The 26,131-nt window shown below is 43.2% G+C and overlaps 1 long non-coding RNA gene across 6 annotated transcripts in view; it reads left to right on the top strand.

Moving 5' to 3' along the window:
* LOC135451493 (uncharacterized) overlaps positions 1-26,131 on the top strand; it is a 140,467-nt gene that overhangs the window by 88,567 nt on the left and 25,769 nt on the right. The window lies entirely within an intron of this gene.

The raw sequence follows: 26,131 nt of genomic DNA, 5'->3' as shown, positions 1-26,131 counted from the left end.
CTAGCTTTTTGGGTCTGATACCATCCCTGAGTAGCTCTTGTCTGAGTTGCAGCCTGTATCGTTTTGGCTTCCATGTTCCCTGTTTGCAACCACTGCTACTGAAAGAAAATGAGGTGGGAGCATTGTTACACAAAGAGCCTTGGTGGAAAAATACTGTACTTAAATAAGTTGAGAGCATTTTCACCACTTAGAAAATACTTGGAGGAGTGACAGTATATGCTGTTCTGTCATTAAAACAAAAGCTGTGTTTCAAAAGCTCTTTTCCCCCAAAGATATTATGCAGATATTGCTAGTCTAACGGGAATGCAGAGTGGAAGAAGAGCTGAACTGAGTAGCTGCCACCAAGAGAGGTGGGGGCAGGTGACAGGAATACAGATTTCAGTGGGATGCGTTCAAGGAGGAAGATGGCAATGTAATTTGCCAAAAGCCTCCAGGAGACAGTTAATAGGCACACAGAAAACTCCCCTTGCTGCAGAAGTAAATCATCACAGAGCAAGAGGAGGGGTACCAAAATCCTTTTTGGCAGGGGGATACTGGAGAGTGCTTTGATGTGGCTCTTCTTTGCCAGAAACCTCCCACCTTCTCCCTGGATTTGGATTTTGCTGGCTCACTGGAGCAGGTTGCTGCCTCCTGTGTGTCTCCTGCTCTCAAGGGAAAAGAGGAGGGAGCATATGGGCAGAGCAATCCCAAGGCAGATCCTGAGGCAGAGCCAAGAATAAGCTCTGAGCTGATCCTTGCACAGAAATTCAAGCTGGAGGACAGAGTAGAGTTTGAACATTGTGACTGCACTGACACAATTCATGCAGTGTGGAAAACGGTTTTCCCCAGGAAGCTTTATGAAATATTTCCTATACCAAAACTTTGAAAACCCAGTGCAGCTTAGTTTATTACAGTCCTGTGAGCTGGACAGTTCAGACTATACATGTAGAAGGAGGAAATTTCTTCATCTTAATCTGGATTTGGATGGAGCACATGATTATCTTCATAATTCCCACCAACCAGACTCAGTGGAATACATTGTATGAGTAATATATTGCCATATTCAGGTTTTCTCTGATATAATTTTATAATTCTATATGTCCAACAAGGTAAGAAAGGCTTTGAAGTTGACCTTACCTTGGTTCTCACAAAAGACATAGTGAATAGAATGTAGACTCATTCCATGTTTAACAAATAGCTGATGGCACCATCTTCCAATTTCCAGGTTGCAGATTATTTCAAATTCTTGTGACGTGGGAAGGGACTGAGCCACTAGGGCAGCCATGGCTGACCTGGTGCAGTGTTCTGGGGTTCCCTGGGGCACATCTGTGTCCAGTCATTCTCTGCTTTCTGTAGTTTTTCATGCATGATTTATATGGTGCAGGGGCCTTTGGAAATAGTTTCTGAACTGCAGCTGAAAAAAAGAAATGAGAGTTTTGGCAGTTTGTGTTTTATACTGGTGTTAAAAGCCAGGCAGTGCTGTGATAAATTTCTGGGAAGTGAGACTCTCCTAATAATCACCTATGCTTTGCTGAAAGCCATGAGAAGCCTTGTTGAGATGTTCATTTCTTAGGAGATTTGCAGAGCCAAACCTAGATGAGCACTCTAGCCTGGCTTGCAAAATTTAAAATAAGTAATCATTTTCTGAGGACATAGTGATGGCAGACCTGTGTTAGTTCAGGTCTAAGGGGCCACTGCGGCCCTGGGCAGCCGGAACTGACCTGCGACAAATTGTTCCCCCAGGATGACAGTGTAGGTCACCTCCCTTTGCTTCTACATTTTTTCTTGCCTTTCCTGTAGGTGAGATTTTCAGCTTAGCACTGGCAGTGTGCATGTGCATTTGGATGATTAATAAGCACCACAAATCTTCTCAGCTCTGGAACAATTTGGATGTCTGGGAAAAACCAGCACTGGATTAAACAGGGCATCTACAGGGATGCCAAGTGTGGAAAGAAGCACTGATGGCACAGGCCAAGGGGCTCATGTGCCATAAGAGTGAGGATGTCCCCAGCTACTCCAAACTAAAGCTCTGGAGGTTGCAAAAACTGCTGTCAAGGAGGCAAGCAAGGGGAAATATGAGTTTAAGGGAAGCTTAAAAAAATACTGTTCCCAGTAGTACAGGTGTTGAATACAAAGGGAAAAGGTGTTTTTGTTTTGCAGACTTGTTGCTGAATGTGGCTTTTCAACTTCTCATTTCCTTCTCTTGATCAATAATGGTGTGTGTAAGCAATAAAAAAAAAAAAAAAAAAAAAAAAAAAAAAAAAAAGCTAAAACTTAGACTCCACTCTGTTTGTTCTCATCTTGTTTTGCATGTCCAAACAGAAATGATTGGTAAATTAGAGAGGAAAGCTTGAAAGTGCTCTGTGATATTTGTAGACACACTTTCATAGCTGCGATTTAGAATACTCCCAATCTATTTCACACACCCACCCCAACATTCCTGCTGTGGAGTAAATGAAGGTAACGTTACAGACCTGCAGAACATTCCCATTTTTTTCCAGGTGAAAAGACAGTTGTTAAATCTAAAATTGATGGTGTATTTTTCCTCTTCCAGAAGATGTCTAATTAATTCCTGTTTTCTATATATGAAGTAAAATGAACATGAGGAAGGCCAGTGCAAGTTCAAATAAACCAAGGACATGGTCCCCACTGATTTGTCTGCTGTGTTCATGTCATCTTTCTCTCAGAGGAATCAGGAGCTCAGACCTTCTGGAATGTGCAGAAACCAAGATTATTTTCCTCCTCTTTCCTCAGGGAATTCCTTTTCATACCATGTCTGCATCTCTGCAGCTTTCCTTATTCAGAAGTTTCTCTCTTTGAGGCTGATTCCTCTGTCAAACCCCTCTCCTCAAGCCTCCCCTCTAAACTTTTAAGTGTGCTTGCCTCTTGAAGTCAGTTGTTTTTAAATTTAATCATAAAGGGGAGGGGAAGGGGGGAAAGAGAGTGAAAAACGTGTTAAATGAAGAAGAAAATCAATTTTGCATTTGCCACATCTCAGCAAACACTTACCCAACCCTGCCCCTCCCCTGCCTGTCAGTGCCAGGCACTGTGGCTTAATCCCTTGTGCATCTTTTTCAAGCTGCTTGCATCAGGAACGGGTTGCTTTTCGGTGCTCTTGACCTTTGAGTGAGGACTGGTGTCCTTGAGGCATAAGGCAATTTAAAACCCTCCTGCCTGCACTTCACAGGAGCACAGCAGCACCTGGTGAGCAGCATCCCTTCTTATCACAGGGACACTGCCATGGCCACCTGCTGCTGAGCCACCCCTGCCATTGTCACTGTCACCTGCTGCTGGGCCACCAGGGGACAGGAGGCTGGTGCAGTGAGGAGATGGCAGCAGCACAGGGAGGGGAAGGGGTAGCAGCTGCTGCTGCTCTGGTTGTTTCTGGATGCCAGGAAAAGGAGTCTGCTAAAGGTGAACAGGGGGCTGTGTTTTGGATCCCAGCACCCACACAAGGTTCCTTCTTTGTGCTCTTGCTCTTAGTCTTTCACCTTGGTTGGGGAAAATGAAACAGGAAAGCCTTATAAATATGATTGTCTGGCAAAAGATTTTGAGAATATAGAAACTATAAGCGAGATTGAAATGAAAGCAAGCTTTGAGATCCCTTAGTTACTGAACAATGAGCAATCAATGGTGTGGCCCGACTGAAGGTAATCCTCTTTTGATGAAACAGGACCCTCTGCTTGCAAGCAAGTCCAAGAGCCAAGCAGATCCTGCCAGCTTAGCAGAAGGGGTCCAAAGAGGAGGTTTTAGGGTTTAAAATGTAGCACAGTATGGTAATGTAGTGATTCTTATAAGCTGTATAAAAGTGCTATAAGATTTGTACATTGTACTAGATTAGTTAATGAGAATCAGAATATTCAACATGAAAGATGATTTATGTATTGTAACGAGAACTTTGTTCTCTTAGCTCTTGACTCTTACCCCTTTTACTCTCTTACGCTTTTGCTCTCTTTCCCTCTCATCCTCTCTCCCCCTCTCTCCTCTCGGGCCTGCTCTGAGCTGTGGCTGGCTGGGCCCTGCACCCAGGCCCTCTGCAATAAACCCCAAATCCCAGCAGGGCTCTGCACCCAGGCCCTCTGCAATAAACCCCAAATCACAGCAGGGCCCTGCACCCAGGCCCTTTGCAATAAACCCCAAGTTCCAGACCTGGCTGCAGAGATCTCTCATCTCTGTTTGTCCCGACCGTGCTACCCCCCAATGCTCCTACACATCTTTATTCTAAAATTGCTCCTTCTGCCTGCTCTCCAGGCTCTTCTCAGGAAATGCTGAGTGCTGGAGGAGGTGTGTGATGCTGGGAGCTGCAAATGCTTTCAGGTTAGAGCAGAGTTGTCAAAGAGCTTTTATTCTGCAGGGATGAGGCACTGGCCTTCTCTCAAATCAAAATCAGGTACCTGGCCAGGCGTGTGTAGTGCTGCCTGTGGGCCCTGGTTTCCTCCATTGGGGCCCTACATTTGACACAGGAAATATTTGCCAGACATTGAAAGCAGTCCAGAATTCCACATTTCAGGTGTGCTTTTTGTGTCTCAGCAGGCTGTGCAGTAGGAGGTTCCCAAGGAATAGGCCAAGAGCTCAAGAGTCACAGCCATCTAAACACATATACAGACTTTTGGCAGTGCCTTCCCACTAGAAAAAAAATATGAGAAAACTTCCATTCTGGAAGGGGAAAAAATTTAAAAATATGTAGTTTTATAAAAAAGATTTTTGCTTCACTTAAAAGACTAAAATAGTCTTCAAAAAATGGGAGGCTTCTTCTTAATAAATTCTATGACTAATATTGTCAAAATGCCCTAAAAACATTCCTATCTCATTCTAAAAACTTTGCTATAATGTGAGAGTTAAATTAAATAAATAATACTATTGATTTCTCCTCCAGCTCTGGCATGAATTAGGTATTCAGCCTAGATGGCTGGAGTAGACATACACCCATGGATGTCTTTGTTTCTAATATTAGTTAGCTTGTTAATTTGACTTGTCTGCATTATCAACAGCAATTCTTGTGTGTTACATGGCTTGAAATTACCCTGCAAGCCTCAGTTTTCATCAAAGAGCTCAAAAGACAGCAGCACAAAGGATCTCTCTCTGGTTTTTATTCTTCTGCCAAACCTAGATTCCAAAGTACCAGGGTACTTAAGCAATTCCTGCTGGAGTTTCTGTTTGTAGCTGGGTTGTTTGGCTGGTGCACAGCTGTAAATGAGGCTATGAGAAATACTTCATCAAGATGGCTTGGTCCAAAGCCATCTTCTCAATAGAAGATGATTGTTATACTTGGGCCCAGTGCCTAGGGGAGACAGTCTTACATAAGCAAATAAATATTGTATCTGCTTTTCATCAGGGCAGAATGGACATTGAATGCAAAACTTTGTAGAGCATGAATAAAACTTTGTGTTAGGAATGCCCTGGGACATTTGAAAGCTTGGTCTTAATGCTCTCCAAAATTCTAAGAAATTGGCTCCTTCTAAAGTTCTGAAATTCAGGCTGGAATTCTAATCTAGGATTATTTTTGCAACATAACATTGGAATTCTACACCAAGAGAGGCTCAAGAGTGTCAGTCAGAGTCATGGCTGACTACAGGAGGGCATGTGAAAATCAAGAGATATTTCAGAGGGCATCATCTCTGGGTTTTCAGCCTCTCAGCAGCCTCTGACCCAGCTCTGAGATGGGCAGAGCCACAGGTGAGGCAGAGATCGCTTTCTCTGAGGCATCTCTGACATGTTAACATCTTGGAACATCTCTAACATTTTATCCCAACCAAGAATACCATTGTTATCAAAGAAATCCAAGGTCAGACTAGATGGTAAAAAATGGTTGTTCTATCACTGATTTCGAAGAAAGGATCAACCACTTTTGCAATGTGGTCTGATCTACAAAACAAAGGCAGAAGAAACCTTATCATTTTTATACTTTCCTCAAATTTATGACTTTAAAACAAAAGTAAGCTCATGTTTGAACTAGATTGGCTTTCTTTATAAAGCTGTGCAGCTCCCACTTGCAGTTTCCCAGGTTCTGTTCCCAGGGTTATTTACCTGAACTCTTCAACATCTCATTTCAGTATGCTTTTTTCTTTCTTCAGAAGGAACTGTGACAGCAACTGTGATTTTGTTGTTTCTTTGACTTGTGATCATGCAGCTAGGTGTCTCACCACAGATCTAGCTCACCTGAGTATTCAGCAGAATGAAATAGCCCATGGTCACACATTCCCCTTGATAATATTTGCTCTTAGGTGGCTATTTTATGAGATACTCCTTAGTAAGGCATCAGTGCAGAGTAAATTGGGGGATATGAAGAGTTGGCTTGTTTTGCAGGATGCTGGCACTGCAGTTTTTAATGTCATCAGTGCCCATTGTAGCTTTTATTCCCCCTGCCCCAGGTTACTGCTGCCCTTATGCTCTGCCTTCAGATCAAGGAGCGAATGCCTTGGTGATGCTCAGCCAAATAAACCCACGTGCCTCTGTGATTTAAGGAGAGCATTTTTATTTACTTCCCTTTTAAAGCAGACAGATGGGGATTATCCTCCCAGCATCTAAACTATCTCCTCTGACAGCTCCTTGCATCAAAACCTCCTCAGTGATGTCTGGGAAGAAATGATCCTTGGCAGAGATGCTGTGAGGGTGAGAGGGGCAGGGATGGCTGCTGGGGCTGGGGGTCCCAGTGGGAGCTGGCTGGGGGCAGGAGGTGCCTGTGCCTGTGCCCTGCCTTCCCGGGGCTCTGCTCCCCCAGCTCCTTCTGCAGACTGTCTGCCCCCAGGTGCCCACCTCTTCTGCAATGAACAGGTATTACAAGAATCACTACAGGCAGCTCCTTCCTGGTGTTTGCTGCGGTGGAAACTTTGAGACTTGCAGAAAGACCTTTTGGGACTTTTCAGTCCTAGCTCTAAGCAGTACTTTAATTTATTCAAAGACAAGAAATAATCACTTGAGCTGTTGTTTCCCATTCAAAGGTCAGGCTTCAAATACCAAATCCTTGGTACAGACTTCTCACTAACAAGCTGCAAGGCTGTCATTATTCTGATAAATAAACAAACCAATAATTTTGTACAGAGAGTCTGAGAGGGTGGTATTATATACACAGACACTTTCTGAACTGGAAAAGGGTATGTTTTGCCTTTCAAATTCTTTCTGATTTATTCAGCTCCCCCTATATATAATAAATAATCCCATAAATGGAGTGATTCTAAAGGAAGAAGTTTTATGGCTGTTTTGAGTAACATTTGTAATCATGTAGAGAAACCCTCACTGTGTAGGACCAGCAGTAGCACTACAAAATGAACCATATAAATTGCTCTGAAAGTACTAATTGCAGCCTGATGAAGTTTGCTGCGTCTCTCTGATGTTTCTGTGATGTGATGACAAGCCACCTACTCGATTTACATCAGCTCACTTCGAGAAAGCAATTGACTGTTAGAGAAGGATCATTATTTAAATGAGTTCTTTTCAAAAGATTAAGTCAAGACAGGAAATTGTAAAAAGTGTGAGTGGATAGCAGAGAAGTTCAGGTAATCTACATCTCCAGATAGACAGTGATCTGCATCTCTTAAATGCTTATCTCCCCTTGGCATGGGCTTTGATGGACCAGAACTGCTCAGAAGCAGATGCAACAGCATTGGCTGATCAGAGGAAAGCTTTTCTGGTTTGAGAAGTATCTTTATAAAATTGTCCTATTCACTGGTTATGTCCCATAATGTCCCATTTGGGAATTGTTCATAGATGGGATTATCCATTCCATTATGGTACTCAGCTCTATTTGAAGTATAGTCCTAAATTAAAGCAAAATATTAAAGAAATGCTCTGGATTAAATGATTGAACCTTCTAAGAAAATTAGATTAAGCTATTTCTTCTCTGAGTCATAAACTGACCTTTCATTCTTGTTGTTCTGGAAAGATATAAGCTCCAGATATTCTCACACTTACAAATATTGAAATACCTTTTTAAAAAAACAAAATTATTTACTTAGGTGACATTAAAAAATAGTCTGGCAACTTTTGTTGTTCTTCTAAGCACTACCATGTAAGGCCCTTTAAGTGTAACCCATCTGAGTCACATCAAACAAGAATAATTTAGAGATGTCAAGGGAAGCAGACTCTTGTCAAAGGGTAATGGTCTCCTGCTGCTACATGAATGCAGAGTATTTATCAGAAATAAGTATGAAAGGGAAGTGAAGGAGAAACATAAGGCAGAAGTATTGAAAAGGATCATTGTTCTTGTGCCACAGTTACTTTGTGTTTGCTAGGGGGACATGCAGGAGGAACCCGAGGTGCTCTGGTGTCTGTGGCATTTGTGGGCATGAGGGAATTGTGCCTGTCCTGGCTCTGTTCCAGGGGGTGCTTTCAGGTACTGGTGTGGGAGAGCAGACAGGGGTCTCCTCCTGCATGGTAATGTGGTGCCAGACTGGAATGCCACCAACCTCATTGTAAATGTTTTAATTTCTCTTGGGACAAATAAGGACAGGTGAAATTGCAGCTACAGCGTGCAGACTGTTGTGGGGACAAAGAGGAATGAGACACAGCTTCAGCCAATGCTCTCTGCTGAATTGCTCTTTCTTCTCTTTCCCTGAGTGACCAGGAAGGACCCCAGGCAGAGGGGGGATGTTATTGCCCCTGTATCAGACAGTCACCAACAGGCTGCTGCTGACACTGATGGGGCCAGGAATTGTTGCTTTGGGGGATTTATTGGCACAGCTCAGCATGGCTTGTCTGGCTCTGGGCACATCCACTCAGCATGATCAGGAGCTGGGTTTCCTCCAGTGACTGCCAGCAGAGTAGCTGACCTTACACTAGTGCAGAGCCATTAGCTGCTGTTTCTGTTTTGGAAGCTGCATTTCATCTCTCTTGCCAAGCACCTGTCATTTTTTGAGCATTAATAACTGTAATAACAAGCAGAAATGAAACTGAGAGGCCCTAGATTGGCAGACTTTTAAAGACAACTCAATACTGCATAGTGACTTTAAAAATTAATTTATAAATATTTAAACCTATGAATATTTCAGTCTTTTCAATTCATTTTGTTAATCATTTAGCTATAAAGCACCTATCACATTCTTTACCTCCTGTTCAAATTGCATTTTATTACATTATGAAAGCAGTCTGCAGATGGCATCTGCAGCAGCTCAAGATCTAAGGCTGTGCTTTGCAAGTGGCTCCTTGGGTGTGTGTTTCCAGGGAAGAAGTGAGGACTATTTGATGCATTTCTTTTGCATGCTGAGTTTCTTGCATTTGCAATCTGGGTAATGATTCCAGTGACACAGGCACTTGCTGCCCTCATGTGCTTTTGCAAACCAAGGCTTGGCATATGCATATCCAGAGGCTTAAGAAAATGCTAATTCAGGAAAAAAATACTTTTTCCTTCTTGTTAGAAGACCACACCTTACATTCATGGCCAGAAACAGTGATGGCCCTCCTTTGCAAATAGCCAGACCATCAAAGATTTAACAACATTTAATTAACATCTTTGTGATAAATGAACAGTATCACAGGCCAGAGCTTCTTATTATCCTCATCACTCTTTTGTTAGACAGATAAGTAGCTCCTTTGTAATTATCAGTCTGTTGGAGCACAGATTGACATTTTGTGCAATATTGCCTTGTGCAATATCCAAACTAGAGGTGCCCAAGTGCACCACAGCAGTAACAGGGAGTGCTGCACTGCAGCCATTTGGGAGCCCTGTTGAGTCTGTAAGAGCAACCAAGTAGTGCTGAGCTAGAGGAAAGTGAACCACAAAATCTGTTGGAAATATGCTCATGATTCCATCTCAGAAAACTCATTCCACACTTATGAGGAAAATATTTGGAGAGAGGAGACCCAGGGTGGGTATTGCACAGCCATGTGGACATGAGTTTCTTTACCTCTCTTCAGAGACAGTAGAGGAAGATTAGAGCAAATAAAGGCCTAATTTTCTAGGGTGCCTGACTGATAGGATGGAGATAAATCACATCTGTATTCTCAGTATTTCATGTTTGTGTCTTTAACAGAACTTTCTTGGAACTGCTCTCAGAGCATAAAAATATCAGGTACCCTAGAAATCCATGAGACTCCCATCCTTTATATTGGACATCCAGTGCAAGTCTGTAGGGCTGTCTGCATCTTTAAAATATGTAAAGCGGGGGTAATATTTTCTGTTGTCACAGAGCTGCTGGCAGAGTTAATTCATTAATTTTTATGAAGCACACAAATCCTGGTGGTGGAAGAGTCAGGCAGGAAAGCTAATGAGAAAATTTAGGGTGGCTTTTGGGCCAGGTGGATGGGTGGGAAACAAAACCTTTGGCCACATACCAATTTTCTCTTCAAGGAGAAGATAAAGATTATGTTAAATAATGACTTTGTTGCTTATGAGAATCGCCCTTGTGTACCTGAAGCAAATACTGCAGTCAGGATTCTCCTCCTGCAGTTTCAGTTTGCTTTGCTGTAAACTCCTGGTGAAAATCACCTCCTGTGCCTTGAATCCCTGCTCTACAGAGAGGGGATCTCACTGTTTGTGCTGGCTGGAATTGCCCTGTACTGTGCTTTCAATCAGAAAATTCTGTCTTGAAACCAGACATTTTCCAGGAATCTGGTAATTGCAGGGACTTTTCATCAAAAGCAGACAAGCCTCAGCACTCCCTGTGCAGCAGATCCTCTGTAGGGCAATGACCTGAAAGCCTCTTACTCAGTTATAATGTGAAATGATTAAATGCAATTACAGTGTTAATGATAAAATCTTCATCCTTCATCTCCTTCCACCCCCACAGTGCATTCCTGGGTGCCTGCCTGGATGGACAGGCTGCAGGCAGTCCATCCAGGGCTGCTGGAGCTGTGCACTGGCAGTGCCACGGTGCTCCAGGGAGGGCAGAGAGCAGGAGGGGTCCCTGGATGTGGCACTCCTTGCCCCTGGCACTGCCCCCGCCTGGCAGAGCTCGGCAGGGCACAGTGCTGGCTCCTGCCAGCCCAGCCTGGGGCTCTGTGCCGCATTTCCAGCCTCAGCAGCAGCAAAATTCCTGCTCTGCTTAAAGTGACCTTGGGAATTCAACCCAGAGCCAGATGCTGCTATTTGTGCCTCTGCAGGGATTCCCTGCTCCCATGAAAAAAGCTGGGAGCTGCAGGGCTCTGTGCTCTGCAGAGTGACAGAAATTTTGCTCATTCCTGTTGCGCTCACTTGTGGTATCAGGATGATGATGCTTTATGCCAAGTGTTTGCTCTCAGTCCTTTGTGAATGGATTTGTGTTAGATTTGTCTTACTGCTGCAGTTACCTGTGCTCTGGCTGGTCTGACCATGAGGCTGCTCTGTGACAGTGAGGGTGTTTGCTCAGCCAGCTCTGAAGCTGCCCAGCCTGCCCTCAGAGGTTCACTTGTCAGGGTTTCAGAAGCCTCACAACGCAGCACAAGTACCCAGCTGGATTTGACACATACTGATCCCATTCTCCGCTTTACCAAACAAGTTTTGCTTGCCTTGATCAGCTGTTAAATTTCTTATTTTGCTTGGGCTCTGGCATTTCTGGGAGGTTTTCACACTGCCCTCAGTGATGACTTGCCTGAGAGCAGCTGAGAGCTGGAATGAGTAGCAAGCACTTCCCAAACCCCTGCTTTGCCCCTGTAACTGAGCATGGGAACAGCAAACCAGACAATTCTTCCTGAGTTCACTCCTAGGAACACAGCTCAGAAACTTCCAGCTGCAATGAGGTTAATGCAGCAGGAGGTACAACAATAAATGTGAGAAGAAAGTTTTTGAGGGAGAATGAAGGATGTATTAATCTTTCCATCAGGATGATCCCCAGCTCACATATACAGTACTTCAAAGTCAAGACTGCATTTCATCTCAAGTCTTTTAAAGGACCTATGTGCTGCCAAACTGCCTTTAGCAGAAATTCAGTAGATCAAGTGCCCTTTTCTCTTTCCCTTTATTTTATTTTAATAGTTTTGTGGCCTTTCCTATATCATCTGAATGCATGTCTCATTGCTGAAGCACTCTTTTGTGAAGAACTTGCCCTGATAAGCCAGGGAAGGCAATGGAAAGCAATGATCATGAAGAAAAATAAGAGTAAGCAAGTTTGCCACATCCTTGCTGATGTTTCACCTGACTCAGCGCTGTATGAAGGGTTTGTGACAGGAGCAGCTCCTCAGCACCAAGGTTATGGAGGCTTCCCAGAAATGTGATGCAGCTCTCCATGAAGAGAAGCCTGTGAAGTCTCTGGGTTCTAAGTGTGAGTGCCTCAAACCAGCTACTTTTCAAGTCTTTCTTTTTGGGATGCAAATCTTAACCCCAGGGGCCATGAATTGCACACAAGTTAGATGGCTGAGCAAAGGAAAAAGACTTCAAAGGCTTGTTGTCCTTCTTCAGGGGAATCCTTGCTTCTCGTGCTGCTCCCTTTCCAAATCTCAGCAATTTTAACTAGCTGCTTGAAATTCACTTTCTAATCTCAAATCCCATGCGAGCAAACAAGGGTGGAGTGTGACACTTCAGAGTCAATAAAAACAACTCTCTGCCATGGGCAAAAGCAGGATATTTTATTTTGAAAACTGCCTTATGGTCATCACAGTATAACTCCTCCCTTGGCCTGCACAGCCCAATATACTCAGCAGAATATTTGTTCTGTGTTGTGATAAACGACTAAATTTCCTGCTCCAAAAGTCCACATGTATTGCTCAGGGGAGAGGAGAAAATGGGCAAAACAAGGGAGCACAGGGAGAGCTGGACCATTGCTGGCTCTCAGCTCTATCTGAAATGGGCTCACCAGCAACTTCTGCTCAAGGGGCTGGCACTGGGACCACAAAAATACCTGCTGTGAGAGGGTGAACAGGGAATTACTAAATGCAAGGGAGACAAGGAAGGACAGGGTTTGGTTCCCACCTTGCCAGTTTTTAAGGGTGACTGCTGTCCTGAGGAGAAAAAGAGAAAAGCCTGGCACACCTCAGTTTTTTCCCCGTGGTCTTTTTCCATTGCTTTCTGTGCACTACCCAGGCTGCTGGAAGCTGATAATAAAAAAAATACCTTCTATTCCAGCTACTTGTTTTTTATCAATTGTCTGTGGTATTGAATATCTCACCCACACTTTTGAGCATCAGGCAGGTTGTGATACCTCACTGTGTATGCTGTTGGCACCATTGCAAGTGAGTTGAATGCCAGATGTATCCCTAAATATGACACAGGAAATCATGTTGGTGTTTACAGTAAGCAGTTATTTTATTTTTCTTGGTGACATTCCAGGATCAGGTTTTAAATAAAAGAAAACTGATTTTTTGTGGACACAGATAATGTTCTTCAGAATGGTTTGTCCACTGGGTGTTTGTTATCATAATTAAATTTATTGTTCAAATTAAACAAAAGCAAGCTTTTCCCCAAAATTAATTAGTCTTCATAATCAGAAATTGTTTTTCAAAAGTGCATTCAATTTATATGCTAGAAATTACCTAGATTATGTTTTGCTGACAGGTATCAGAGTTGGCCATGCATACCTAATGCTCAGAGATATATTAATTACCTTGCCTAACTAGCATGCTCTAATACATTAATAACTCTGTGCCTTGGAGAGCTGCTGCTTGCTGAAAGGTTTTTATTGAGATGCAATTTCTTGTGATGCAAAGTTCCTGCTCAGATGACATTCATGCTTAGGTAGAGTTACTGAAAACCACCTGATAATAAGGTTGGAAGCCCTTTCAACAAAACCTGTTATAGCTGGACAGCTGAGACTGCTGGAAGGCAATGGCTTTGTAAAATTAGGCTTAAGTATGCTTAAAACAAATCTATCTTCTTAAAAACACACAGGGAGGGCAGGGACATCTTCCACTAGACCAGGTTCCTCAAAGCCCCATGCAGCCTGGGCTGGAGCATTTCTTCACCGCATGGAAAGGCAGTCATGGGGCAGTGGGATTATACCAAAGAACAGACAAAAGGGTCACAAGAAATGGGCAAAAAACCTGGGGGACAGTCTGGTTGTTTGACACTTTGCACTGAAAATCACTGGCTAAGCTCGTCTTATAGGGCTCTTCTGAATCCCCATATGGTGCATTAACCTCTGGAATGGAAAGGTGCTGCGTCTCAGATGTGAAAATATTCAGATCTTGAAGCACTTCTGCAAAGTTTTTCTACTATTTCTAATGTAAACAGAAAAGAAAGAACTTATATCTACTTTCATGCCACAAGAGAGGTTGTCCACCTGTTGCAAGTTTTTTCTCTTTTCCTGCTATATTTTTTTTCTAGATTCCTTTTTCATGCTGATAAGTGCTTTCAAATCTAGGCTTATGTTTCATCAGAAAAAATCTCTTTGTATAAGGTATATTCAGCAATATCTCCCCTTCTTTAGATTTAGCACTAGTTTGGGAAGAAAGCAGCACCTCTGGTGAGCTAAAAACTCCAGTTAAGCTTGTTGATCCCTATTCAGTTCAGTACTTTGGTTACAATTTTCAACAAAGGGAGGTTAAATTCCCCAAATCCCATAGAAAGGCATACAGCCCTGTGAATAGTCTGTCCTTAAATACCTGGTTTACTGGATCAAAATAAACTTAAGCATAGGTTTATATACACAGAGATCTGGTACAGCAATTCCATCTGGCTGAGAAAGAAAAGAGACCACTAAAGACTCATTGACAATGAACTGGAACACACTCTGTTTTTTAAAAAGCAGTCTTTCTACCTTAAAATAAAAAAAAAGCACATTTGGGTTAATCCAATAACCAAGACATTGAGATTGTATAGCTCTGAATCAAGGCACTATGAATATACATGTGGCAAAGACTAAAGCCAAGGTAGACACAGCTGAGTGCTGAATTCCCTGATGAAGCAACTTGTTCTTAAAGTCCTTATTCCTACCCATTTATTTTAATTGATCCCAGGCTGTGCTAAGTTATTTTAATGGTCTCATTATTCTGAACTTCTAATAACTGGGTTTTGAAAGGAACATATTTCACAAAGACAGCTTCAATAAATAAGATCAAAGCTATACTGGGCTGATTGGTTTGAGTTTTGTCCTCTGCAAACAGAGACATATGCCTGATGCATTTTTCAAGAGTGGGGATTAAGGGAAGTCGGTATTAACATTAAATGTAAGGAAGGTTGGCCATTCAGTAGTTTCCTTTTCAAATGTCAAAAATACTGTGTTGATTACTGTCATTTGGGGAGCCAGGGGTTTACCAAAAGCACAGACAGAATTTTAGGTGTTTAATTCTCATTTTGAAGACACCTTAGACTGTAGTACAATGTCCCCTTTGGCTGCTTTCAATTCCTCACCTTTATTAGGAGTACAGCAATTGGAAAATGGAAAACAGCAGAGGGAAGTGCCAGGCAGTGATAATGTCAGCTCGAGAGCTGATCTGGTAGCACCTGTGAGCAGCCAGGAACACACAGAGGCTGGAGGGAACGGCCTCTGCAGGCAATGACAGTTGGAAGGACAAGCCAAAGGAGAAATTACCTCATTATTTTCCTAAGTAATACAAACAGCACTTGTACTGGTGTGTGGGAGTTCCCAGGAGCACAATTCAGCTTTGAAATCGGGCGTTGGAGAGGAACGCGTACAAACAGCCCTGCAGTGCTGCCAGTGCTTTGATAGCCTACAAGGGAGACTCATTTTCCATTTTTCTGCATAGAGAGAGTCACTGGGCAGTCAAGGGAGGTTGGGCTTTGCCAAGATGCTTGTTTATAATCTCAGTTTAAAATAGGCTTGCTACTTGCAGACGTGGTACTGGTGAGATCTCTGAAGGAAGGGATTGTCTGCTGTGAAGTTCTAGGACTGACACCAAATTACCAGAGAAATTAACTTTAAATTCTGTCCACATACTGCATTGCTTTTTTCACTGAATTGCTGTAACATATGGTACTAATGAGCAAAGAGGTCAATGGCACATCAGAAATAGGATTTGGATTGTGGCACCAGGTAAAACACTGAGAGTTCGGAATTCTACCCTTGTTCCTAATTGAGAGGCATAGTATCACATCTCTAAAATCAAAAGGCATATTTCCACATTCCTTTGGGAGAAAACAGAATTTAATGTAGTTTCTGACCAATGTTTTCATTCTAGTTTGGTGTTTATGGGTTTATGTCTCACGTGCACTCTTCTTGTTACTCTTGGAGTGTTGAGCCAGATCTGTGGGTGCTCAGTTCATGAGCCCTTCATATTCCCCCTGCTGTAAGATGAGAGTAATTTTAGCTATGTGGAGTTCTCACCACAGAAACGGGAGGAGAGCCTTTGGTTAATTTTTGTAATATAGATCCAAGGCTATAAGGAACCCTGTAAGTGATAAATACCAGTATTTTTAACATGGCATTCTCAATGGTCCGGGCAGTTTCTCCACTGAGAGGTCCAGCAATGTCAGGTGTCAGTTTAAGAACATGAATCTATCAGGACAGCCATACATTAGCTCCCAGCACTGCTCTGTCCTCCCCTTGCAGTTACCCTGACAAATCACTCAGTTCAGAGGCACTGCCTCAAACATTATTTCTCTGACAGATAAACCAGGATGCGTTATAAATGTCGTGCATGGAGCTGGGCATGGAAAGCTCTGTTCAGGGAAAGACAAGGAACTCCAGGGTGCTGCAAAGAGGGACTGAGCCCAAAAGTGGGGAGAGTTGCTGTGAGGGTGGTGAGGCTCTGGCAGAGATTGCCCAGAGAAGCTGTGGATGCTCCATTCCTGGCAGTGTCCAAGGCCAGGCTGGGTGGGGCTTGGAGCAGCCTGGGATAGTGGAAGGTGTCCTGCCCATGGCAGGGGCTTGGAACTGGATGATGTTTCAAGTTCCTTCCAAGCCAAGACACTCCATCTCTCTGTGAAGGGGAGTGAGTGGTGATCTGAAACATGTCCCCTTCTGTTTTTGGAGGGATGGATGCCAGACGATGTACTAAATAAAGTCTAAGTGAAGAGTGGGATGTGTGACCCTGCAAGCTGGAGGAAGTGAGAAGGACCCTAAAGCTCCTTGTTTATTTCAGCAGGTTAGAAGGCAAAGCTGCAATCTCGTTTTTAGGGAAACTTGGATTTTCAGAGTTTGAGGAAACATAGGCTTTATTGACCCAGGGCTGGGAGGTGGCAGTTCCTTCTCCCACATGGAAGTCATAACCTGCTTGCTAAACCCAGGCTGTGTTTCCCTGCTCTGGTGACCTTTCATTCCCATGGGAAGCAGGGTGGCACTGAATGATGAGCCACTCTAATGTGGCATAAACACAGGAAAGTCAGGTAGGAAGAATTCCTGAGAGGCTTCAAATAGAGATAGGCTCACACTTTGCATCCTGATTTTTCAAAGCTTTTCAAGGGTGATGGCCATGACCAGGCTGCTCATAAGGCCATGCTGCAAAATCTGAACTGCAAACTCCTCCCTTAGTGGAGAAAGGCTGGGAGGAAGTTAGCTTTATGGCACAGCTAATCTCTGCTGCCTTGGTTAATCCTTGCAGCTTGTTGCAGAAATAATTCAGTCGCTGTGGGACCCAAACCTTAAACAGCTTGACTGACATCAGCAAAAAACCCAAAAAAACCTGCAGCAAACCTCTTTCAATGACTTACAGCGTGTACTGGGCTTTGCTGTGTCACATCCCCAGTTTTTGTATGGCAATGGCAGGTTAACAAGCAAGCTGATTGTGGCTCAGCTACTGGACAAGAACCTCAAATAGGTTTAAGCATATGCTCAGCACCAAAATTTAAGGAAATCTGATTTTTTGCACAAATTCCAGTAGAGTTGAGGCAGGATTTTTTCTGGAACAAAGGTGTAAATTATGGTAGTTGTGAACTCCTATTCTTCTTCTTTCCTTATCCAGTAACAGGACTTTTTTGGATAGGATGAAATAGAGCAAAGTGTATTTGTGTAGATTTATAGGTGCTTGCTTAGAAAAAAAAAAAAATTTTGGGCCAGGTTATGTCCCTGAAATTCTAGATTGTGTCAATCAACTTCTCAGCATTGTACACTGCCAAAGCAATTTTTCTTTAAGTGCTAGAAAAGGTAATTTGGTTTGAATTGCAAGTTGTTGTTCTCTTGTGTTCAAGACAATATTTCACGGTTCTCTTTCCAAGTCATTTTTCTCTTCCTAAGTGTTATCTCTCATGTCTTTACACCAGAGCTCGATATCCATCCTTTTGGTTCAGGTTCAGGTCCTGGAAGACTTTACAGAACCTGTGTGTGTTTGAAGACTTTAGTCCTTGCTGCTTGTGATGTAGCCAATGTGGTGTAGTAAATATGCCTGCCTCTCTCTGGAGAAGCTTTACTTTTTCTGCATGGGAAGGACTTAAAAAAGATCTCTGAATTGTCATTTTAGATTTTGCATCAGTGTAGCTTCCTTCCACAACCCAGGTTGTGTGGACATTTGCAGCACAGACACTGCAACAGTGTTTTTCCTGACAAAGATGTATTCACACTGAAAGGGGAAAAAGATGAATGATATTCCATGCTAGAATAAAACAACATATGGGATTCGTTCCTGCTTGTAGATAGGCTTCCTGTGTTGTGCATGGTAATATGTGTGTGACAATGGAGAAATGAGCTGTTTCTCTAAGGATGGGCTGTGATTGTCCTGTGCCTTTATAATTTTCTCTGTGAGCACCCCTGGGCTGTACAGAGCACAGGAGCAGAGCCTGGAGCAGTGGGCAGCACTGAGCACCTGTGCCTGGCCCTGGCTAGCACACAGGAGCTCCTGCAGGGCTGGGGGATGTGGTGGTGTCACAGTGCCAGGGCAGAGCCAGCTCAGGGCACTCAGCAGGATGCTGATGATGCTGAGGGAGGAAAACACTTGCACACCCCCAGGATGGGATCTGTGCTGCCTCTGCAGAGCAGGAGCCTGCGTGTTCCATCTCCCCTGCTGCCCCAGCAGCACCACAGCCGTGTCTGTCACCCCTCTGGAGGGACCAGCACCAAGTGCAGGCACTAAGAATGCCCAGACACCCGGAGCCCATGCCCAGGTTGCCAGGAGGGCAAAACCTGGCCTGCTTCTCTTGAATCATTGTGATTCAGTGGCTTCCAGAGAGCAACCATGGCCCCATTCTGCAAAACTGGAAAAGTTGTTTAACCTGAGCCTCTCGAAGGCTCTCCCTGGCTGGGCAGCTGCAGAGGGAGCATTAATGATTAATGCTGGTGAAGAGGAGGAGCAGGCCCTGATCTCCTCTCTGTGCTGACAGTAACAGCACCTGAGGGAGTGGCCTGAAGCTGAGATTTTGGTTGGATATTAGGAAAAGGTTCTGCCCCCAGAGGGTGGTTGGGCTGGAATAGGCTTGTCACCATGATATTTTCTGAAAAATCCCTATGCCAGGATTTCTTCTCCTCGGAAGTTGAGAGGCCTCAGAAAAGAATGAAAACAATAATTATCTCATTGCTTCAGAATGAGGTCTGGAGATGGTTTACCAACAGGTGCATCTTTGATTGGTACCATGTGAATTGTTTTTAATTAATGACCAATCACCATCAGCTGTGTTGGACTCAGTGGAGTCAGTCACGAGCTTTCATTATCATTCTTGTTTATCCTACTGATGTATTCTTCCTCTTTCTTTAGTATAGTTTTAGTATATAATTTCTTTTAATATAATATAATATCATAAAACAATAAATCAGCCTTCTGAGGACATGGAGTCAAATTCTCATCTCTCAGCTCATCCTGGGGACCTCTCAACCCCACACAGGCTGCCAGGGAAGGGGTCACAGCACCAGTCTGGCTGAGCACATGAAGAGTTTGGGCAATGCTGTCAGGACATGGTGTGACCCTTGGGGATGGTGCTGAGCAGGGACAGGACTTGATGATCCTTGTGGTCCCTTCCAACCCAGCAGATTCTGTGATTCTGTGATCAAGGCTAGAATCCAGCAAAGCTGTATCCAGCTGAATCTGTACAACTCAGTTAATGAGCTAATGCAATTTTGTGTATGATCTTCTTTCACCTTTAATTACCAAAAGTACTTCTTAAAAAGGGAGGAAACCTCTTGAGAACAAGGACAAAGTTTATTTTGTAGCCATTGCCAATTAAATATTTTCATCATAATTAGATGCATGCTACCTTCAACTTGTGCACAGAAGCTTTTTTTTTTTTGGAAAAAACCAATTACAAATTTTTTTCCAGTTTTCTCCTAATCTCTCAGAGTAACAGGAAGATTAACATTCTGAATGATAAAAACCATGAGCTAAAATTATAATAATTAACTCCAACATTGCATGTAATATCAAGAGAAAACTTTCTTATTATGTATGTTGTCTTTAATTATAATTTAAATGTTTGAAAAGGAGAAATTAATTATAGTTTTTACCCTGAGATTGGCAAAACTCAAAACATAAAGCTGATAGAGGATGCTCTGGAGAACATCTTACCCACCATTCAATTTAAATGTCATTTAAGAGCCCAGCCTCCTGATGAGTTGCTTAGATTTCCAAATCACGATATTCCCTTGTCATTAAAAGCACAGTGTGAGACCAATTTCCAAACCTTGTGCAAATGATAATATCCTTCAGTGACTGGAAATAGGAACGCTCAGGTCACCATACCTGGCACTTTGGGGTAACTATTCCAGGGGCTTTCACACATTGATTTGTCTTTTCAGCCTCTGAGTGTTACTGTGGAAGAGGACTCACAACAGAGTTTTGGACCTGATTTTCAGCTAATTTGTCATGAGCAGCCCAAAATCTTTGCAGAAGTCCAGCGTTACCCTTATTGCCACAATGCAGACCCTTTCAAGAGCTACAGCAGAACAAAAGAGAGCAGAAATGACAATGCCCACACTCATGAGAGACTTGCAGATCTAGCACTGTTTATAATGTATCTGCTGCTCTTCCTTCAGTAAACAGAAGCCACTTCTAATAATTATTTCTTATCAATAAGCTTAGATAGGTTTTACAAGTCATAATATCTATCACATGCCTAATTAAATTAATTAGGGGTTTTTTTTTATTGCTGTTGCCAATTACAAGTGATCTTCAGAACATTCCTGAAGTCTCTAATTATAACTTATCTCTGTCTATTTGTATAATGGCTGAGTGTTGTGCCACTGAACAGCAAACTCATATAATCAAATAACATGTCCTTTAACACTGTTGAATTAATAAGGGCTGTACAAGTCCAGGTTTACAATTAAATGAGTCCTGGGGAAGATCTATGAGGCCAGGAGAAATATGTTTTGGCTTGAAAAACGTTTTTAAAAGTATTTATCCAGTGGGTTTTGCTTTATAAAACATGTATTTTTTATAGTAGGAAATAAATGTGTTTTGCAGCAGTTGAAGCTAAAATATGGGGATAGCACCTTTAGAGAAGTGTTCTGTAGGTCTTGGAAAGATGGATATTTATTCTCAAGTTGAGGGAAAATTATAATGCCATACTGTTTCAAGTGTTCTAATTTAGCACAGATAATTATTTAATTTAAGTGAACTTTAGAGATTAATTTTCAGGGTGATTTTATCTCAGCCTGATTCCTAGCAGGGAAGGGACCACATCACAAGAGTTTGCCTCTCCACTGGCAGCTTTTTGTGATACTGAGAAGCTTTATGTAGTCCCTCAGAGCATGATGGGTGCCTCTGGACCTCCAGGTTGCAAATATGTCTTTGCCAGGGTGCATGATTCTTGCTGTAATCACAGGCATCCCATCATCCATCCAGGAAGGCAGGGATTTTGATTTTTTATATATATTTATATGTATGTGTGTATATATGTTTATATATATATATATATATATATATATATATATATGTACACATAATATAAAAAGAAACAAAGAAGGAAAGAAAAAAAAATACAAGAAGAGGAATGCAGTGTCTCCAGCCATTAATAAACAAAAACTCTGCAAAGTTGTTCTGAGAAGCTTGTGATCTGAGCTCAAGTCAAATTTCAGCTGCATTTAAAAGTTTTTGAGGACTATCAGCAATGCTACATTGTGCATTTTTATGATTCTTTTTCTATATAAGTGGACATTTTGAGAGAGAGAAATGCCTGTTACCTTCTGTGTACTGTGTACCTTCTGCTCTTTCATCTGAACATACATCATTCAGCTCTATGCTTCCTTCCTTTGACTATTATTTCTCCAGTTTTAGTACAGGTTCAAAAAGTTAAAGTGCTGTCAAGTGATCCTTCTGTATCATCAACTGTGGCTGAGCTGCCTCACAGGCAGGGCCAGTTTATTTTTGGCCAGTCCAAATAATACATTTTATCCTGGTTTCTATCAGCTGTTAGACAGGATTCATTTTTCCTAATGCATCCAGGTCCCTGCCTGTCACTGAGCCATGGGCTTCAGCAGGATTTTCATTGGAGATAAGAGAAGCAGTTTGTACATGTCTAAGCATGTGTACATGTATGTACATGTATATGTACATGTATAAGCATTTCCACAGCAGGCCACAATTGAAAGAATTCAGAACTGATGATCCCAGCCAGGCAATCCAGGCAAAGGCTTGGCTTGGCTGGAGGTCAAGGAGCTCTGTCTGTTGTGTGTGAGCAGAGCCAAGCCAGGCACATTGGGATGCCAGGGATTGTGGAGCAGGTCTGGGAGCTGGAGCCCAACCACAGCCACCAACTGTTGGCCGGGGAGGTTTGAGCTCTGGTTTGCTGGGGAATCTGTGTTTGGGGATAACCAAGCACAGTCACAAAGAGTGGAGCACAGTCTGCGTTGCACTGGCGCTGTGAGGCAGAAGTTATTAACCCATGGAGCCTCATACATCACATAAATAACAAGGTAATACTAAATGCCTTGAAGCTGCCTCACAACCACTCAGAGAATCTCTGAGGATCTTCCATGTCATTGCAAGAGCAGGATGCATTTCAAGTGTCCTCTTCAGGTCCTCTGACTACCCAAAGGGATGGTGCTCAGACACTTATGATTGGGATAGCTGGGAGAAGTAATTACTGTAATTACACTTGTGTCTGTGTGCTGCAGTGCTAACGAGCCATTCTGCATTTGTTGTAGCTAAGAAAGCCAATGGAGATAAAGGCCAACCACAATTAGCAGCTCACAGGGCTGCTCCTGGAGCTGGTGTCGTTTATTCCTCTGGTTTGGCTACTCAGGTAAATTTTCCTGCTGGCAGCTCCAGCTGACACTCAGTGCATTGCCCTGCTGTTTCCTCCTTCTAAGCTGTGAATTAACTGAGTCCTGTGGCCATAGGTGAGGTAGAGTTCATGCCTCTTGACAGGACCAGGCACATGAACATGCAGCTCCACTTCTTGGAGTGAAAGGCCGAATTTGTATTTCGCAAAGGAAAGGATTAAAATGCTATCAAAGGTGAAAGAATAAATTTTCAGGGTGAAAACTTCAATTTCAATGAAATTATAGCAGTAGACCTAGATAAATGTGAGGGTGGGTTGGCAGTGACTTTGGAGGCAGTCCATTTGCTGATTAAATTTGATTTTGTACGTATAGCCATGCTAAACCCCAATTATCGTTATTCAGGAAAAGCACCTGGATTAATCAGACCTGCCACATCCATCTTTTTCTAATGCTTATTCCACTGGCTGTGACTCCTACAGAGGAAAATTTCACCAACTGATTACTTTTACAGCTCTTACATTTCTAAGCTGCAAGCAGGAAGAACCAATATCAGATGTCCTCACTTTCCTCCCTCCCTTCCCAAACAGCCTGGAAGAGTTATCTGCAGGGAAATTGGGAAAGCTGCCTTCCAGCAGGGCTCCTGGGAGCCTGGGGCCAGGGGTGCATGCCCGAGGTGTTTGACAGTGCTGGGGTTTCTCCCTTGTTCCATAAGGAATGTCACACAAAGGGAGATGCCCCAATATTGCCATTCCTCCTGCAGGTGAGGAGCGTGGCAGGATGCAGTGTGGGGGTGAAGGCAGGAGCTTGTTTTGAGGTGCGAGCCCCAGCAGCCAGTGCAACCAGAGACAGACAGACAGACAGACATGGTGTCAGGGCCACCTCTGGGGGTGTTGCAGAGGCAAGGATGTGATGGGAGGAGAAGGTGCTGGGAGTGCTCAGTGGGACTGAGCTGGGCTGTGTGCTGTGGGCAGCAGGGGTGGGGCAGCTGGGGACTGGCTCACTCCACTGATCTGAGCTCCATCAGTGCCCCCTCTGCACCAGGTCTGGGATGCCATCCTGCCCCCAGGATGCTCCCAGGCAGTGGGGGCCTCGTGCCAGTGAAGAGAGGATGCCTTTAATTCCTGTACCTCAGCAAGAGGCAGTTCTGGCTCTTCCCACCATGGGAGCTGGGCTGTCTGAGGGATGCAGGATGCAGAATCTCCCAGCCAGGCTTTCTAATTGTTTCTGGCCACTGACTGACTGTAACAGCCCGTGGATTCTCAGGCTATTCCCTGCTAATTGAAATGACTGTGGAAGAACAGACTTTGCCACTACTCAGACGTCTCTTTTGAGCCAAAGGAAATCTATCCTTTATAGTTTCCTCCGGCAAGTAAGATGACATCAGCTCTGTGGGTGGACAAATGTATTGAAAACCTGTCAAAATTCATAGTATTTTCAGAGATGCAGATATGCTTGAGCTAGAAATGCTGTTATAATCAGCTAATGTCAGCTCCTTTCTATCACAAAGGTTGGAGAGTCTCACCCAGGCAGTTTCACAATTTCCAAATCTAGAAAAATTGAATCTAAAGTCAGAGCTGAACAGTTCAGCAAAAGGTCATTAATACTGAGACAGATGAGACAGAATAGATTCTCCATACCCTAATTTTTTCTTTTTCTTACAACCACATGACTTTCCTTCTGATAATCTGATACTAATGAGAATTATTTTACTGATCTAAAATATGCTAACTGGTATCTTGTGGTCTGTATCACACAGAAAATGTGAGTGCTTTGTTCTGCCTTTGGCATGCACAAATCTTCGGAGCGTGGCATGTCTGAAAAGTGGGTTTGTGGGCTGCATTTCAAGATGTGTGACAAACCTCCTTACTGGGAACCTACCAACATATTAAGGAAAGTCTGGATGCTTGTGTGCATTTTTTTGGCTGCAGGTTAAGTTTTGGCCATGAAACAACATGTCCTGAGGACATGCGTGGATGGGTTTCACAGCACCCAGTCTGCAGTATGAAGGGCAATTTGGAAAAGGCAAAAAAATTTGTTTTCTTCCCTTTTTTGATCTTCACATTCACTGTACCTTTCTCTTTCTCTTTACCTTCCCTCTGTGAGTAAAGAACATGGCTGTGTGCTTCCTTTATTAAAGTTCCAACTTTCTTTTCTTCATATGAAGAATTACTGTAGCCCTCTTGCACTCTCTTATTTCCCAGAACATGTTTTCCTTTGGCTCTGATGGATCAGTTTGCACCAATGAAACTCAATGCTCTGAAACCTCACATGAATTTTATAGTCATGCAATAAGATTTTGAAAGTTAACAACACATTGTTATGGAGAAGAAAAGCACTTGAAGAAAAGCATGGGAAATTACAGATCAGAAGTTCTGAAAGATTTTGCAAGTTCATAAAGCCTTATAAATACCAAATGAGTTTCTCAGAGGGGCAGTGTGAGCACCTCCCAAAGGTAGGAAAATCATGGTGTAAATAGTCTGAGCATGGTGCGACGCTTTCTGCACACCTCCTGGCAATGCAAATGCTCTCAGCCCTTTCCTGACAGGTCCTGGCTTCATAAGCAGCCACCAGCACAGCTTGTCTCCTTGCTGGATTTCCCAGCCTATTTTTGAAGAGCTGCCTGACTTCTATTCCATGCACAGCTTTGCAGTTCCCTAAGTGTCAAATCTGGGATGGGATTTCCACCCCCACTCCTCCCCCCAGCCTTTCCTGCATCCCTGCCAGCTCCAGAGTCTGATCTCTCCCCAAGCCAACCCTCCTCACTTCACAACTTCCCCCTTGCAGTTTGAGCTGGGTTCCCAGTGCAATCTCAGTCTGTTATTTCCTAGAAGACAAACAGCCAGCAAGGGGGAAGTATTTTAGGGCATATTCCTCCTTATTTTCTTTCTTTGCTTCAATCTGGTATCAAAACTCCTCTTAAAAACATCTCTCCTGCTCTGCACAAATATTCAGGATAATTTGACTTCTCCCCTGTGCTCTGGAAAGATTTTTCTTTTCTCTCTGTCATTTAGGCATAGGCAAAAATCTAATATTATTATTCCTGCTGAACAGCTCTCGCCTGCTGTGATGGCTCTGCAAAGGACTTGGAGATAATGCGGCCACCAGGACTGAGGGCTTGGTGACAGTGGTGAACTCAGCCACAATTTTGTGCTCTGTGCCATTGTGCCCACATGCAGACCTGTGACTTCCTGGCAAAATCTGCTTTGGCTGTGACAAAAGCACAGCAACACATGAGAGAATCTTGACTTATGGGGATGCAGGTA

This window comes from Zonotrichia leucophrys, chromosome 9, assembly GCF_028769735.1.
Source record: "Zonotrichia leucophrys gambelii isolate GWCS_2022_RI chromosome 9, RI_Zleu_2.0, whole genome shotgun sequence".
In the NCBI taxonomy this organism is placed as follows: domain Eukaryota; kingdom Metazoa; phylum Chordata; class Aves; order Passeriformes; family Passerellidae; genus Zonotrichia; species Zonotrichia leucophrys.
Note: the sequence above shows the minus strand (reverse complement) of the source record. Positions and strands in the feature narration are given on the sequence as shown.